Source organism: Cydia amplana, chromosome 2 (genome assembly GCF_948474715.1).
Source record: "Cydia amplana chromosome 2, ilCydAmpl1.1, whole genome shotgun sequence".
NCBI classification, from domain to species: domain Eukaryota; kingdom Metazoa; phylum Arthropoda; class Insecta; order Lepidoptera; family Tortricidae; genus Cydia; species Cydia amplana.
The window spans coordinates 25,835,089-25,844,625 of record NC_086070.1 but is presented as its reverse complement, the minus strand read 5'-3'; the positions used below and the strand labels follow the sequence as shown (position 1 = coordinate 25,844,625).

General features: G+C 36.8%; 1 non-coding gene across 1 annotated transcript; it reads left to right on the top strand.

Annotated features, from left to right (window-relative positions):
• Nucleotides 1-853: 853 nt before the first annotated feature.
• On the top strand, nucleotides 854-925 carry Trnag-ucc (transfer RNA glycine (anticodon UCC)). The gene has a single exon. It is a non-coding gene; the product is annotated as a tRNA-Gly (tRNA).
• Nucleotides 926-9,537: the final 8,612 nt, after the last annotated feature.

The following is a 9,537-nucleotide window of genomic DNA, read 5'->3' as shown; positions in this document are numbered from 1 at the left end:
GTAATTGTAACTGTGCGAAAGTGTCTCTGTCTGTCTGTCTGCTTGTTACCTCTACACGCTAGAGCTACTGAACCGACTTAAATGGATTTTGTTAATGGCGATAGTTTGAGGCCCGGGGAAAGACATAGGTAGACATATATATGTAACTGACATTGTTAAATATGCAAATGGACACCTCCACGAATATCATTAAATATCGCATTTTACCCACTTCGGGATAAATAGTTCCATCTCCACGCATTTCACATACTGGGCTATAACCGCGAAAATCGAAGTTCGCAAATTGCGGGCATTTTTCTCTATCACTCTAATTACGCCTTTATTGGAGTAAAAGAGAAAGATCCCCACAATTTGCGAAAAACGGTTTTCGGGGTAGCCCCTCTGTACCAGGTACCTAATGGTAATCAATTGAGAATAAAGTGAGTCATTGTGTCTATTAACTATTTTGCCGGGTAAACAAATGGTGTACTAAATGTGCTTACTAGAAAAAAACTATAAATAAGAAACTATTTATAAACATTTATATGACTTATGATCACGTGCCTATAGTCACGCTTCCCTTAATTGGTCACTTAAATGTCCAAATTGCCGATACCCATTAGGTCAATATAAGAAAACCAGAATACCTCAAAGGTTACAAATTTATACCTTATGTAAAACACTTAAAGTTCAAATTAGAAAGGCATTTTTATTGAGTTAAGCCGCTTTATTTGTAAGATCTTTCATTTCGCGTGAAACATTCATCTAGTCACGTTTCCACGATACAAGAGTTAATAACCTCGTGACGTCACAATGTCGTTGGTCGGCGGATGTGCGCGGAACGTATTTACATAATTCGCCAGCGCACTCACCGGCGTTGGTGGTGTAATGGTCAGCATAGTTGCCTTCCAAGCAGTTGATCCGGGTTCGATTCCCGGCCAACGCACGCGTTTTTGCTATTTTGTTTTTTGATTAATAATTAACATTAGATTATTTTATTCTTATAATTTTTTGTCGATAAAATTACTTTTAAGTCACCCTAGGCCCGTAAGTCGGTAATTCGTAAAGCCCCAAATCGCATATTTACGGCCCTCACCTTCAGTTCGGGCCACAAACACCTGCGATCTGGAGCATTTACGAATTCCTAGGTATGTAATGTACTATTTTCACTAATTTACATACAATAAGTACAAGAAAAGCTTTCAACCGAGAATAACTTTCCAATTTTAATAGGCGGTTTAGACTCTCGCGCGAGTAGGGCTTGCAAATATTCGAAACTTTCAGATATTCGAATATTCGACTTTTTCTGACGACGTATTCGAATATTCGAATAATTATTCGAATATTATAAAAAATAAGAAAAGGAACGAGAAATCGGTTTATTATCGTTTTATTCAAAAGCTTTTTTCACATATTGCTAAAACTAAGGATATTTGGCAGAAATCCACTTAATTGACTAGATTTTATCATCCTACTATTTATAAGATGCCCACATTTCTAAAAACAAGTAAAACGCCAAAATTAGACGTATTTAATATTTCTAGATAAAACTTATTATAAATGCGTCTTTGTGTGAAATAATATAACTTTAACCATCCAAACACCTAGGAATGTAAGATATTTTTTTTTAGTAGATACCTAATTATTTTCCGATTTAAATTAACTTGTAATCACTCAGAGGCCTGTAAAAAGGCCTTTAATTTCATTGTATTTTGAATCTTTATTGACTTAATTTGTTTTGGCAAGTTATTATTCCTAATGGTCGGCTAATTATATAATATTGGAATATTTAAGGGAAAAAGTTAGTTGAGTACCTACTGGGTGGATTATTCGTCAGCTAAAGGTGCATGGTTAGATTACCAAGTTGGGCAGGTTTGGTATGATTAAATTTGAGAATTGCGATAAGTGGCAAGGTTTAGACTTCAAAAATTCGCTTAACGTACGCTTATACTGAATAAACAGAATGACCCTTTAACTTAAAACTTACGCACCGTAAAAATAACATACTTTTTGATTTCGTTTTCTTTTAAATTGAGTTAGGTTTCACTGTATTCACGAAGTCTATCGAGAGGAATACAGTAAAAATATTATTTCCTTCGTATTTGGGTACCTACCCTTCCTCATTCACTGTAAATACCCGTAAAACACACAGAAACTGTAACTACAGCGGATGACATAGATTTTTTTATAGTAATAAAAAATATTCGAATATTCGAAACTTGAGCGGCCGAATATTCGAATATCAAAACAGGTCGAATATCCGACAATTTCGAATATTCGAATATTCGAATTGCAAGCCCTACGCGCGAGCCACGAGACGAGCCGCGAGCCGCGCCACGAGACGCGAGTCCACCGCTTACACTCGCGTTCGGCTTGTCATTCGGTTATAAACCTTATGCCGTGCCGTTAGTGTTTAAATTATATTAGCTCGACGAGCATGCGAGCCACGAGACGAGCCGCGAGCCCACCGCTTACACTCGCGTCTCGTGGCGCGGCTCGCGGCTCGTCTCGTGGCTCGCGCGAGAGTCTAAACTGCTTTTAACACATTATCTTTATTTATGATTATGATGTTTCTACAAATTACATAATTTTACGGAAGACAGCATCACGCATTGCTTTATTCGGAACTGAACCTACGACCCCAGGTGAGTCGACTTAGTACATAATTATTAAAACTTTTTCTCGGTAAGTACTAATTTAACCGTTGGGAATGTTAAACACAGGAAATGATGCGAAGTAGTTTTCAAGAAAATTACGTAAGGCAAAAAGACGCATCGGATTTTTAGAACGCACGCACTTACACAAGTATGTGTAGGTACGCTCTGGTATTTATGTATTAGGTAAGTACTAAGTACTAGGTATATTATATGTGATTGTATTGTGACTGTATTTTGTGAGTACATTGTTAAATATCATGTAATTTTCAATAAGAAATAAATTGATGTATCTATTTATCTATTTAAGAAATTGCAAAGTTTCATAATATCTGCATAAGGCTCTGAATATTACCTATTTATTAACCTGTAACTTTGTACTAGGTACCTACTAGGAAACAAATAAAATTATTTTATTAAATACTATTTTTATGTGTTTTAGGTAGGTAGTCACACACGCCACTTTCATACCAAGATCGCATCCTGAATATGCTTGAAAAACGCTAAAATGCAATAGAAATTTGAAGTTACCCTCTTCTTTACCTACCGTATAACCCGTTCTACTCAACATGACTTACATGACGAAGTTTTACTGGAAGCTAGTGACTAAAAGTTTCCATGAACGCCATAGCCAAGTTCCAAAAATCTAATTAAATATTCACAATTATCCATTGTCATGGCATCGGCATTACGCCGGTACCACTTCAAACAAGCACGTCTGATGCGGTCATTCCATATACCTACGTGGAGTATGATTTGTAGACTGAAAAAAAAAACAACGGGTTGCACTCAGGGAGTGCCGGCAGAAGTGAAAACTCAATGACTAGTGCAAAATGCACTATGTATAATTGAGGTTAACGCCATCTAGCGTTATTTCGTCGCATTACTTGAAACTCCTAAGCACATCACTGTTAGTACTCGAATTATATTAATACCAGTTAGAGGGAAACTCACTATACTTCGTTTTTTTAGCATTAGAAATAAGGCAAACAATCTTCATGTGTCTTTTAATTGAAAAACTCATTTTAAAAATAAGTTACGTCAAATATGTAATAATTATGAATCTAATACGATCATTTATATTCTTCTGCTTTCATAAGTAATAGTTACTGATTCATAAAAAGCGTTTTTCAATTAAAAGACATGTCAAGATCGCTTACCTTCTTTCAAGTTCTTTCTAATGCTAAAAAAAAAACGAACTATAGATGCCATTTAAATCAATACCTAAAGAAAAACTCAATGACATTGTAACAGTTTTTCGGTCAGGTCACGTGTCCGTCTTACGAATTTTCAATCTGTCGAATCTGTCGGTCATGTGACCTGTCGAGAGTTTAAAATTTTTTCCCCACCTCAAAAAGTGCACAGCGCCGCTAAAGAAGTTTTCACTTCAAAAATAACTGAGGTACATCATGTCGCCGGTCAACCTTTCTTCGTTACCCAGGGATAAAAAGAATGGCGCGCCTCGGTAAACCTCGGCCTGGCAAAAAGTCCAAGTCAGAAAATGCCTGTTTCCACCGATGTCATACACATAGCGCTTCTGTGAAACATGTAGGAAATACAATAAATACAAAGAATTTTAGAGCCACATAATAATATAATGAACCCGAAAATCTAATATGGGACACAATGAAGCTTCAATGGAACCGATGACGAATTTGCATTTAATGTATTCTGAATTATGTCACATGTTAGGTCCGGAATTCATGGTGAAGGCATTCTCGCCAGTATTTCATCTTCATACAAAATAATCTTAGGCGGATTAATTAGGTATAATCGGTACCTTTGACCTGGCGTGGGAAGTTTACCAGGTGGACGCAAAGTTTAACTTTGTAGGATATTTAGAACCATATTGCATTTGCTTGGGGTCAAAGGCAACTTGTGTATTAAAACATCGCGTACTTATACCTACCTATGTAGGATGTGCTTATGTTCTCTGTCTTAAATTTTACATTATTATACATAGGTACATTCTATAATGGTTTAATAAGATGTATTTTACGGATTTTGGGGCTCTATAGTTAGTGCTTACGTTATGTAAATAGATTTTCAAATACATAGGTATAAATTAATGTCTCAAAAGTAGCTCCTATCCTAATGGTTCGTATGTAAGACTAGCGACCCACCCCGGCTTCGCACGGGTTAACAAATTATACATAAGTAAACCTTCCTCTTGAATCACTTTATCTATTAAAAATCCGCATCAAAATCCGTCACGTAGTTTTAAAGATCTAAGCATAAATATAATAGGGACAGACAGACAGCGGGAAGCGACTTTGTTTCAAACTATGTAGTATGAAGGCAATACACATGATTGATGCCTCGCCAGTTCCTTTTTCGTAAACTTTACACACGCTACACACACGCTATCTTGTGTCTAGATTACTAAAGTACTGTATTGTATGCATATTTACCGTAAGGGTAACATTCCATTTCTGACCGCAGCTGCACTACTGGTACTGAACGCGTCGCTGTTACTGTCACTTTCCATAGTAAAATTGATAGTAGTGCAGCTGCGGTTGGAAATGGACTGTCACCTTAAGCCTACCTACGTATCCATTGTTCCTAATTTCTTAATTCATACGCGAAATTGACGCGGGGAAACCCAGTCTTGTTAACGATCATATTCGAGTTCCAAGGATTACAGATGGTTTCTTTCAGCAAATAAGATGGCGTCATTGATTATTTACTTAATCAAGACCTGTCCTGAAACACTGAAAGGTATGAAATCATACTTTAGTTAATATAGTTACAAATATATTACATATACATTATTAATTAAGTCTTCATTTGGTACTTCTGTCAAATTTTTAATGTTCAATTATATATATATGTATTTAAATTTGCGCTTCATTTGTGTAACAGTTTACACAAATGAAGCGCAAATGTTAAATACATATATATAATTGAACATTAAAAATTTCAAAAGCAGTTCAAGAGCAGTCTCTTGGACCCTTTTCACCAGGTCTACAGTAATATAAATCAATTTAAAGTTCTAAATTATTACACACAAAAAATATTATAAGGTGTTGCACCTTCTTCGGCAATCTGGTGAAAATACAGCTTTAATCATTTAAGGCCTTAATAAAGACCACACATTTCGTGCCCCGGGGTGCCTAATTTGCCATAATCATTGCTTTTAGGCTCAATTTAAATTAAATCACACGCTTCGCGCGAAAGTTACGTTTTAATAATTAAAGGACCACCAGAATCGAACTTTTTAAAGTTCCGTAGGTACAGTAAAAACGGAACTCTTCAAGTTCGCATTAATTTCTAAAGTAAATATTTGCCACACACAGAAAAATATCTTTACGAGTAAAAATGTGACGCGTAAATAGTCGGACCCTCTACTTTTGATACTGACTGTAGGTACCTACACTATTAGTCGTTAATGTTCCTAAGAAAACAACGATTACTACTAAACTAAGCTAATTAAGAATTTGGCAGCGTATAAATTAAACATTTTCTTACGCATACATTACTCATTTGTGATTTAAGACAAAGATGAAACAAGTACGTAGGCAAGTAAATAAAACGCATCATTCCCCGAAATTGTTTTTTGATTATTATCTGCAAAGAAGTCACGAAATGTATACTTCTTCCCAGAAACATTATCACTCTCCACACCAATTATTACTAAAACAAGCTCATGAAGAACTAGCTTCTGCTCCCGACGTTGTCCCGATGATGATTGATAAAAACTACCCTATGTCCTTAAACCTGTCCTGTCGGGCCTTAAACTATCTCCGCACCAAATTTCATCTAAAACGGTTTATGCGTGAACAAACGTAAAACGTTTATGAGGTAACAAATTTATTTTCGTAGGTAAAGCGTATTAGTAAAGATAATATTTTGAGACAAAAGTCGCAGTGCTGTACGAAGAAATCAAATATCAACTGTTCATGTTGCCGCCCACGAAATATAAAAAGAATCATTAAAAGCGGCCACGATACACCGCCAGTAACTAATTAACTATCAGCATAGCTAATTGTATCACTCACTTTGGATTATTTTTTCTGCAGACGTATTAATGTCACTCGTTGAACGTAACCGCTCAAGTTACATTTACTTTTTATAGCTTCAACAGCTTAATTTGTTAATTTCATGCTTAAAATTACTTGAGCTCTTAATCCAACGTATAGTACCTATACCTACAGCATATGATACCTAGGTCTTGGAACTGCATTCAGAATTTAAAAATATAACTTGATTTGTCAAGAGATTTACATGAACCAATAGAAGTTAAGCTGCTTAAATTTCCTTTGAAGGAACATAATATCTAATAAGTAATAAAAAGTCAATATTTTGGAACAACTTGTCTATTTTTCTAAGAAATTAAACCGAACCAACTCAGACATATTGTCGCCATTCTGAGAAGCCAGATACGGAAGTTCTTCGCGCCATATTTTTCATTAAAACAAATCAGCTTTAAGTGGATCCATTGATTAATTGCGTTTTAGACTCTATCCCATCACCATTAAGATTGAAAGTATTACGCACTTGCTTTAAACTTTAGCTCTTTTCACTTTTGAAAATGACATGTGTTATCGTATGGAATTTTTAACTAACGTAATTTAAGACTTAACGTATTAGCGTTTAAGTTGAAATTAGAATGTGCTTGTGAAAGTTTCATGCTGTTTGGCTTTGGAATGTTCACATGTGCAAACCATGATGTAGTGTGGGATTCCCATTGTTTCCGAGATACGAGGCGAATGAGTGAATGGTGGACTTTCTTCCGGGAACTTCCTGGGTTATTAGGGTTCCGTACCCAAATGGTAAAAATAATAACGGGACCATATTACTAAGACTCCACTGTCCGTCTGTCTGTCATCTGTCTGTCTGTACGAGTATGTGACCAGACTGTGATTTGTGGGCTCTCATGACCCGTGATGCCGCGCAAAAGTTTGACATACCTACATATTTAGCCAATCAAAACTTTTAGTGACCAATGGCCAATCACAACTTATTTTTAAAGAGCGGCAAAGTATGTATTACCTATATATATTTTTGACGGTAACTTTTTTCTATAACCAGAACACGTGAATAAGCACGTATCTCTTAACTTTTTACAGCCATTTCAACAAGTGTGTAAACTCCGGATTAGGTTTTAAAAGTCACGTTTGCAATCAACGTTGCTAAGGCAAACACATAACCTTCCGCGCCGCGCGCGGATATAAGAGCCAAAACGATAAGGCATGCTGTGGTTTAAGATAGGAGAGACGTGTGTTTTAAGGCCTTCAATATTTAATTTCATCACACTTGCTCGAAAAAGATCTTACAAGATCTTACGAAAAGTTGGCCGCCCTGTTTCCGCATCCCACTCTGTCATTATACATACGGGAGAGTTAACCACACCATCGCAGCTATACTAAAGAATGAGAGATGAATAACATTATCTCATTCTAACAAATAGCTTTGTTCCTATACTTACGTAAGTAAAACTTACGAGTGTATCTCAGGCCTTAGAGCTTCGATGCCGCTGCAATGACACACGCGCAGAACTTCTGTATGAAGTAGAATCGTGGACACTGACCAAGAAATGTGTAAACGCTTGGAGGCATTCGAAATTTGGGTGTACAGAAGAATGAAAATATCATGGACGGATAGAATAACTAACGAAAGAGTGCTGCAGTTAGTAAATATAAAGAGGTCGAGGTTTTAAAGACAGTCAAAAAACGCTGGCTACAGTACCTTGGTCATATCATGCGAAACGAGATGTATGACCTCCTTCAACTCATTATCAAAGGAAAGAAAGAAGGGAAAATATTATCCGGACGAAGACGTAACTCATGGTAAAAATCTCCGAACATGGTTCAAACGGAGTACACGCTCATTATTCCGCGCAGCTGTGTCTAAAGTTCGTATAGCCCTCATGATAGCCGATAGATGGCACTGGAAGAAGAAAAAGAAGAAGAAAAACTTCCGTATTTCTGACACGATCCGACCACGAGATTTTCATTATGTAACGCAGGCATTTCAGGATTTTTAGGTGGCAATGCGGCAGTATAGCGCTTATGTTTTGGGCTGAAACTGATATGTTTGTTTAGGCGGAGCGCACGTTTGACAAATCGCTCCCCCGCCGCGCTATTTATCGCCGTTTTTGTCCAAACCTAATCTTTTAATAAATATTTTGCTTTGGAAATGGGTAAATGCGTCCTGCGTCCTCTCATTTCGTGGGTGGCTTTTGGTTTCAGAAGCATGAGCTCATTCAGACTGGAACATCCTTTAAATATTAGTGTTTGAATATCATTATTCATTATTATTATTTTTTCTCTTTTTTTATTGTTTTTCTTTTAATTTGCGACTGGTCTGGCCTAGTGGGTAGTGACCCTGCCTGCGAAGCCGCGGTCCTGGGTTCGAATCCCGGTAAGGGCATTTATTTGTGTGATGAGCTCAGATATTTGTTCCCGAGTCTTGGGCGTTTTCTACTTATTTATTTGTATATTATTTATATATCGTTGTCTGAGTATACCCACAACACAAGCCTTCTTGAGCTTACTGTGGGACTTAATAGTCAATCTGTATAAAATTTCCTATAATATTTATTTAAATATTTAATTGCTCTAAGGCTGACTGGAAAATATCCTTTATGGGACGTCATTCATTTAAATCATCTCAAACCGCTGCTAAGACGGACAACCCTTTTGGACTCGCAATAGTACAAACACATGCAGAGTACGGCGTTTATCACACTAGTAGTGACTAGCGCCGCAGTCGCATCCGGACCGCATCGGTGTGATAACCGCCTAAGTTGTGTTATCGCTGCCCCTGCATAATGCAGCGACAGTCCACTTGACCCATATTACGCGAACGCGACGCGATACGAAGGAGAGAAGGTCTGGAGTTGCATCTCGAGATAAATGTGTAACTTATTCAAAAAAGCACGCTCAAAAAACAATTTTCTTTT